Consider the following 9,084-nt stretch of genomic DNA (forward strand, 5'->3'; position numbering starts at 1 on the left):
AGGAACTAAAACAAACATGCCAAAAAAGATATCTACAATTACGTGTTTGCTGAAACAATTCTCAATGTCCAAGACATATAATCAATCTAAGTACTCAGAAATGGATAACTGGACAAAGAAAATGTGGCAAGTACAGAGATATGCTATAGTACGTGACCACGCAGATGAATCTGGAGATCACCATGCTTAAGTTAAATAAACCAAAAAAGCAAAGACAAATAATTCAGGTTCTCACTCACACATGGAATCTAAAATAGCTGAGCTCCTAAAATATATGCAGGATACATACATAATGCAGTAACAGTTATACCAGCTGGATGGCCATTGATGGTTGTCATTGTACTGTATTAAGAACACGGAGTAACTTAAGAAATGTGTTTGTGTAACAATTTTCCCAGAGAAGACTAGCTCATGAAGGCTATGTCCTAATGAGGTTTGAATCCTTCATTAGTATGAGAGCCCTATCCGACGGTCATGAAATGTAAAAGGTAGGATACAAGGGTGGAGATAGGTCAGTCAAGGACACACCTCTTGAGGTTATACCTTGTCTTAATTCACTCTTGGATTCTATTCTTTCTGCTCCTTGTCCTCACTTAGTTAAGAAAGTCTTCTGACACATGCTTCCACTTATGTATTCAGCCCCAAAACATGGGGCAAAAGTCGGGAAGCCAATCATTTGAAACTAAGAACCAAAATAAATTTTCCCTTTTAACTTGTTATGTTAGCCAACCACAGATAGCTACCATAGGGAAGGAAAAAGAGTTTGGGGGATTGATGATTAAGAAGTGTAAGCTTTGTCTTGAGATAAGTCCCTGTTCTGGCTGCTTTTCCTTCTCCCAGCTTAACATTCTGATTTCTTTAAGGTATGTTATTTCAATCTAATAGTCAAATTGAGAAAAAGACTGTCTTCTTAGAGTATCTTCCTTTCTTCTAAGCCTATTGCAACCTTCACTTTCTATTAGCACATGGCAGTCTTGACAGGCTCTATGTTTATGTCTGAAACAAAAACAATTAACAGAATGCAAGTAGGGACCACTGCAAGTTAGACCACAGTTAATGCCAGGTAACAATGCATACGAAGCATTTTTTATAACCTCTTGAGTTTTAGTTACTTTTTGGAGATTGGCACAAGCCTTCTGTCCCACTGGTTAGAGACAGAGTCTCATCATGAAGGCTAGGGTGGCTGCAAACTTAGGGCCCTCCTGTTTCAGCTTATCAAATGTTATTTACCAAAAAGAGATTTCACCAAATTTTAACAACTTGTCAGACCATCTCCCAATGAGACTATATCCCAGGAAATGATGGATCAATATGCCCGAAGAAATTGAAACTTCCTCAAGAATGCACTGCTTACATGGGGGTAAAATCTGAAGTCTGGTGACAGCAAAAGGGGTGACTTGTCTCCCTGAAAAGATTTCATTCACTTCTGACAATAATAGCATAATAACACAGCTATAATGGGTAGTGCTAGACATAGACCAGTGGTCCTGGACTATATAAAAATACTAGCTGAGGGCTGGGGATATTGCTCTGTGGCTAAGAGCACTTGTTGCTCTTATATAGGACCTGGGTTTAGTCCTAAGGCAGAGAATAGAGGATCTCTGTAAGATTGAGAACAACCTGATCTACAAAGTGAATTCCAGTACAGCCCAGGGCTAAACAGAGAAACCCTTTTTCAAAAAGTCAATAAATAAATGAATGAATGAATGAATAAATAATAAATAAGTAAGCTTTATAAATGTATTTTATCACATTATTTCCTTCTCAATTCCTTCAAGATTCTGCTTACCTCCATAACTACCCAACTTAATGCTTGTTTTCTTTGTCTTTCTCTCTCTAAAAAAGAAAAATCAAAACAACAAACAAAAAATAGGAGGGCAAAAATATAACAAAACAAAAGTAAACAAAATAAATGGAGTTCATTTTGTATTAGCCAACTATTCTTGGGCACCAAGACTGTAGTGGACTGTGGTTGATATACCCAGTGACCTTCCATTGGAGAAAATTGATTTTCCCTTTCTCAGGAGGTATCAATTGCAAATTGATAATAGTTACTTTGTCTTGTTAAGAAAATGCTAAATCACTTTTCTCACGGCCTACTACTATAGATTACTGTCTTCTAGAAGAGGCATATTATCTTGGTTATTCATATTTATGTTTTTTTGTGCTAGAATCGAGGCATCTGTAGTTAGGAATTTGGTGGTGCTTTTTGGTGTAGTCTTACCTATTTTGATAGTATCTGTTCTTTGGTTGCTCTTGTCCTAAAAAAGAGGGAGTCCAGCTGTGTTCCAAGGCTAGGAAAACAGTAGGGGCCCTAGAGAGCAGAGGTGGCTGGGAAGTGGAGCTCAAAACTATGGGAAGCAACAGGTATAAAAATAGTCTGGACAGACCATACAGAGAAAGGTATGGAGGGCATAAATAGCCTCCCTGGGTCCCAGCCAATAGGAGCTGCAGTGAGGGTCTAGTAGAGATTGGTTTGGTGAGTAGGTGGGGGGGGGGTCACTGAGGAATCCTCATGTTTTTCTTATCCTACAAATACTAAACTCAAATCCATATTTTAATAGCTAGAGCCCCTAAAAACATTAGCTCTAGCAAAATAAAAAAAAGTAAGAAAAATCTAAAATTTAAAAAAGAAAGACTGTAATTAGAGATCTGGAGCAAAATGCTATGTACACATATTTTTAATTAAATTCACCTGGCCAGCATTTTACATCTTAAATCTAATTTATGTAGCTTAGGTCCTCATGAAATGAAAACAGCCGCCACGGCTATTTATAGCAAGAGGAAATGTGTTAAAAATCTAAAACATGACAATGACCTTTGCATTATCCTGCAGTGCTACCCAGAAAAGACAATTTCCTTCAGAGCCTTTGAGCAGAGAAGCCTTTTCCAGTTACAACTAGTTTAAGTGGTAAAATTGCAGAAAATTACACAAAGAGATGATAGACTATTTTTCTTATTATTCCTGCTCTAAGAAAACCACCTAAGCACTTTCAAATTGGGTGAAAGTCACTTCTCTTTTAGAATTAATGGTTTCCTAAATTATTATAAGCTGTCAATTTTGTAGACACTTGTGATTATTTTATGATTAGCACAGAATGTGAGGATCACTAAACTTAGCATAAAGCCTAAAAGGTACCACACTGGATCTAGACAGTATGCATACACCCCGGGTCATTCTACTGCAAAGGAAAGGAAGTGAGGGAGAAAACGACTCATGGATCCATCATTAATGAAAACCTGGCCCCTTATGGGTCATTCGTCTTTGATTTATCTTTCTTTTATAATTTTATAAGTTATTCTTTGCTGCAATTTTCCCCTCATAATTGTTTAAAATTATGTATGCCTTATTAACCGGGAAGGTTTCCCATAATCCTAATGAAATCTCCTTGCTCATCTGCTCATCATTGACTTTTTATGCTGTTGAGTGAGCTTTTCTCTCTCTCTCTCTCTCTCTCTCTCTCTCTCTCTCTCTCTCTCTCTCTCATTAGCATCTGAATCTTCGACTGCAATTCGGTACTTCCATCTCCTCATCTTACAGAGCTCAACACTCTCAGCCTCCTTGATCACCCAAACTGCCCCTCATTCGGAATGTCTTAGCTCTCTGAGTGTGGTAGTTCTCTTCCTTTTGACACCAGGAAATCCAGGCGTTTTCTACACTTGGACTTTCAGACACTAACATTTAAAGATTTACATACTTTCCCACAGACTTAGAGTTCAATAGAAAATCACATCAGATCTTAGAAATGATTAAGTTTTTTTCCCATTTTTATTTATCCACCTTCCTGGCTTCTCTTAGAGTACCTGTAGCTAATTATGCACTGTTTCTATAATAATTCTACCAAGAGAAACTTTTGAATCTATTTCCTTATACTTAGACATTTCTTAACATACAGGTCTCATCAAATTCTTCTTGTTTGGCATACCTGTTTCTCCAGGTGAGAGATGCATTGTATTTTAATCAGACCCACATTGTATTTTAATCAGGCATTCCTACCTAGATGTAATCATTGCATTTTACAAGTAAGCATATCAGTGAGAATTCAAGATAGAGTATTGGCAAGTAGAAAATATATTTTTAGATAGAAAAGTGTTTTGGGCATTCAGATATAAGATGAGACTGTTACATAAAATTTAGCAGCCAACATAGATAGCCACAGACTGACTCATGTATTTAATCATTTCTATGATCAAGCCAGACTCTGAATGTGGCTGACAATGGGGCTGACTGAGAAGCCAATAATAATGGCACTGGGATTTGATTCTACTGCATGTACTGGCTTTTGGGGATCCTAGTATGTTTGTATGCATACCTTCCTAGGCCTGGATGGAGGCCAAGGGCCTTTGACTTCCCACAGGGCAGGGTACCCTGTCCTCTCTTAGGACTGAAGGGGGAGGGGGAGAGGGAGGGGGAAAGAGAGTGGGAGGGAAATGGGAAGAGGTGGAAATTTTGAATGGTATTATTTATAAAGCAATAAAATAAAATGTTTGAATTAAAAATAAATAAATAAATAAATGAGATTTCAGTAAGTATCCCCATAACTACCAGGTGATATTTGATCTGTATCTATATTTCTATATTTTATACAAAATGATGTTTTCTCTATATATTTTGAGAAGACAACACACTTGGCGGAGAATACAGATAAGAGCCCTATATTTTATCCCCAGCACTGAAATTAAGTTGAACTGGGGATAAGGGAAAGAACCCAAACCATCCAGGGGTGAGCAAGGGAAGGAGAAATCATCAAGCAAGAATATTATATCCAGCCACTCTAGGTGGCCCTTGGTCTCTGTGGTTCAGCTCAGTCTGCTCTCTACCCATGAAGGTTTACTGTACTCCTGCTTTCTTGTCTGAAAAGTAAGTCTTGAAAGCTTGCTCATCCTACCTGGGTTCCCTTTCAAAGTGAGGAAAGTGAATGAAATTATTACAGTGCAGGCGGGAAGAGAAGAAAAAGGAAAAATATAAATACCACGTTTTCCTAAAAATCAAGATACACATAGTCTATCCACCTTCAAACACCTGACAACAAGCACTCTTAACAGTTTCCAAACAAGACATGGGATTCAACCTGGAGGCATCACACTGGTGCCCCGATACCCCAAAGTCAGCAGCATAATGACTGTAGAGGTTTCAAATGGGAACCGAACAAGTAGACCTCTCCTGCTAATCACAGTTTATTGTGAATCTCTGGTATAAGGACTCATGGATATAAAACATGAACATGAGCATTTATATGGGAAGTTTCTCTTCACTTCTTTACCTGTGATGATTTTCTTTAACTTTTCACCTAGCTAGCAAGTGATCTGACATCACATTTCTCAGAAAAAAAAAATTCATTCTAATTTCTGAATCAGTATGAAAGAGGCAACAAGTACTTGAAAAGATTAACTTTCATCTAATCTTAAGGAGTTTGTAATCTCAGATCATAGCCTGAATTTTGTAGCAAATCCTATGCCAAGAGGGAGCATAAACAGATCAGTACCAGAGCAAAAGTCATTGCTTTAAAAACTGTTTCCCTGCCCTTGCCTATCTACTCTTTCAATGTTATTTTACAAATTCGAACAATTGTATTTCAAAATAAACAAGGGGAAATTTATCTCATTTCAATTCTTAGAAAAGAAATAAAAAAATCATTCATAGTTTGACACATAGGTGATCATAGATACGTGATTCGTTATCTTTGTTATACAATACTAAAAGACTTCAATACTATCTTAAAAGACCCAGAATCTGAAGTCTGCACAACAATTTCCACACTTGTGTTAAGTGTGTACCTTAACACTCAGCTTTACATATTTTACCTCTTGAACAAGTAGGTGAGTTTAAGATTGCTGTAAGAAGGAAGTCTGAGAATTTGTTAAGCAATTTACATGAGTCATCTTTGAGGGTTCAACATATAACATTGCTACTACCTCACCAAAACTTTGGTTACACTGAAAGGAAATTGCAAAGTCAAGCATCTCTGCTACATTAATGTGCAGGTCAGTGACAAGTATCTAGTATGTATACTTCTTTCCTTGAAGTATATCTTTTTGTTGTTGATGTGCTCTTTATTGTAGTTTAGAAAACAGTGAATTCAGATTCTGTCTCCAAGGTCTTTTTTCTTGATTAGCAGAGATCTATCCCTTCTTAACAAACTTTCGGCCATTGAGAAATTCAGATAGATTGTGACCAATATCTTTTACATGGCAGGTAAAAATCTTTCAAATGAGTAGTCCACTAAAAGCTGAAATAGCCCACTGTTAATACAGTGACTGCTCAAATATAAGAGTATGATTGGAGGGTTTCCTTCCACTGTGTTGGAAAGGGTCTCAAACTATAACACGTCTTTGAAGTCTTGCTCAGAAATCAGAAGGAAAGAAAAAAAAACATGTCTCAAAGCACCACTGACTGCATATTTTTCTTTAGGAATCATTCATTGTTTTGTAGAGATTATATTCCCTAAGGAAAGTCTTTTCCTTGGACTAGGATATATGGATTATTTTATAAAAGTATTGACATCAGGCCAATGCCTTGGAATAGTGCACAACCTCTGGCCTTGGTTGCATCTGTGACATGAGTTTGTGCATTCTTGAATATAATGATTAAGTATATCCAGACTGCTTGTAGTTAAGAAAAACGGTATGGGATAAAATTGTCTGATTACCAGATGTAGAAAAGAAAATTGCATATGCTTCCTCTTATATTTAAAAATTTACATTTATAAAAGTCTGTGCATGAGAAGGGAAAAATTGGCAGTAAGGGAGTGGGGACAAATGGTGGGAAGATGGAACAGGAAGAAGGGGGCAGAGAAAAGATGAGCGAGAGCAGAGGAAATTGACATATTTTATGAAGACAATAATGAAGCCCATTGCAATGTATAAAGTTAAAATTTTATTTGAAAAGGAAGACAAGAAGATAAAGCAAAACAAAAAAAAAGCTGATTAGTTGGCCTAGCACTTGTCAGAAGGCCTGGGTTCAACTTACAACCATCTACAACTCCATTCTAGGGTGATCTGACCTCCACAGGCACCAGACACCCATGTGCTACACATACAAACATGCAAGCAAAACACACACCATAAATAATAATAATAATAATAGAATGGATATTTGAAAAGTGTGGTGGTCCCAGCAGGTGATGGCACTTGCTTTTAATCCCAGTGTTCAGAAGGCAGAGACAGGAGCATCTCTGAATTCCAGGCCAGCCTGGTCTACAAAGCAAGTTCCAAGATAGCCAAGGCTACACAGGGAAATATTGTCTTGGAAAAAAAAAGTGTGGTAGTTTAAAAGAGAACAGGCTCCACAGCCTCAGCTGTTTGTGTTCAGTGCCCAGGTGGTGAACTGTTTGGAAAGATTAGGGGGTGTGGCCCTGTTGAAGGAGCTGTGCTGCTCGGAATGGGCTGAGACTTCAAAAGCCCAAGTCTCTGTGTGTGTGTCTGTGGGTCAGGATACAGTTCCCAGCTACAGTCCAGCACCATGCTTGCTGCCGTGCTCCCTGCCATGTCCCCTCTGAGACTATAATCAAGACCCCAGTTACATGCTTCCTGTTATGAATTGCCTTAGTTATGCTATCTCTTCAGAGCAACAGAACAATGACTAAGACCTAAGACATAAAGATAAAACAGAAACAGAAAATAATAAATAAATAGTGCTTACATACAAAACCAGGGCAATAAACTATAAACTGCACACATTGCATATCTTTCCATATACAGGACGAAATCTTTATTTCTACCAGAAAAACTGACACTATGATTATTCAGCAAAGATATATTTCATCATTATGGTTTTTACCATATAACAACCTTAAAAATTATACCCTGATGAAGAGTGAGCAGTGAACAACCATGGTCTTGGAGAATTAGATAAGCTCTCCATAAGTGTATGAGATATTCTCAAGCAGAACACATATTCTCTTACCTAGTTCCAAGGTTTAGGCATTTTGTTTTTTATTTCTTATAATCACCCCATTGTAGAAAAAGAATGCTTCTGAAGGTTTATGTTCCTGCCACATTACCAGCCTGCATTATGAATCACAGGTGTGGAAGATTTTGTTAATATGCATAAACTTCCCTGTGGAACGTTCCACAAACATTGAGTGGTTTGAAGCAGTCACCAAGCACAAAAAAGCATCTTTCTTTTGGAGATTTCTTGGTCTAAGATAAAGGATCAGTGAGAAAAACACGCCATTTGGAGATTATATTTTAATGGTCTATAAAAAATAATCTATGATTTTGAGGAATACAGACAGACTGAGATTAAAGAATTTTCTCACAGTCCCATTAGGAAATAGAAGTAATTTTCCAAAACAACAACTATATTTAAGCAAAGTTTTATTTGGTTCTCATGGCTAGCTTTACTCCACTGGATCTTGGGCCTTCAGTACATTCTACGGCATACACAAAGGAATATTAAGAAAATATAGAAAAGAATTTTATGTCAATAACCAAAATATACCAAAGAAAAGTTTCTTTCTCCTGCAGGCAAACGACAAACATACTGAATGGGAAGTAGAAAATATGAATAACCTCCAGTCTATTTGGAAGATTAAAGATAAAATTCAAAACTTAGCCACAAATGGATTAGCTGGTAATTATATTAACTATGTACAAAAAAATAAAAAATCACACCACAAGAACAGGAACTTCTTCCAGAACTGGAGGATCGATGACTACTACCCACTAAGGACTGGAGATTAGCATCATATTTAGAATTTCTTAAATAGGCAAGTATATTACCAAAAGGGAAATTTATAAATTTATCTTCCTCATGAGACATCTGTCATCTTCAATAGGTCTACAAATTTCAAGCAACTTCCTTATTTGGAAGAACTGACAAACTTTTTCTAAATCTCAAGAAATTACAGTATGCCTGGGTGATCCAACACAATTTTACAAGTTTTGTTTGTAAATTTAAGAAAGTTTTAAAAGTTAAAGGATATGGATTATTTAGTTCCAAGACTTGCCACAATAATTAGCTCTGAGCTGCATTGACGTAAAAATAAAATACATTAGAAACAAACAGAGCAGAGATTCAGAAAAACACTATCTACTTGCTCTCTATCCTCTCTCATATTATATATCACATCCACATGTACA

This window comes from Chionomys nivalis, chromosome 16 (genome assembly GCF_950005125.1).
Source record: "Chionomys nivalis chromosome 16, mChiNiv1.1, whole genome shotgun sequence".
NCBI classification, from domain to species: Eukaryota; Metazoa; Chordata; class Mammalia; order Rodentia; family Cricetidae; genus Chionomys; species Chionomys nivalis.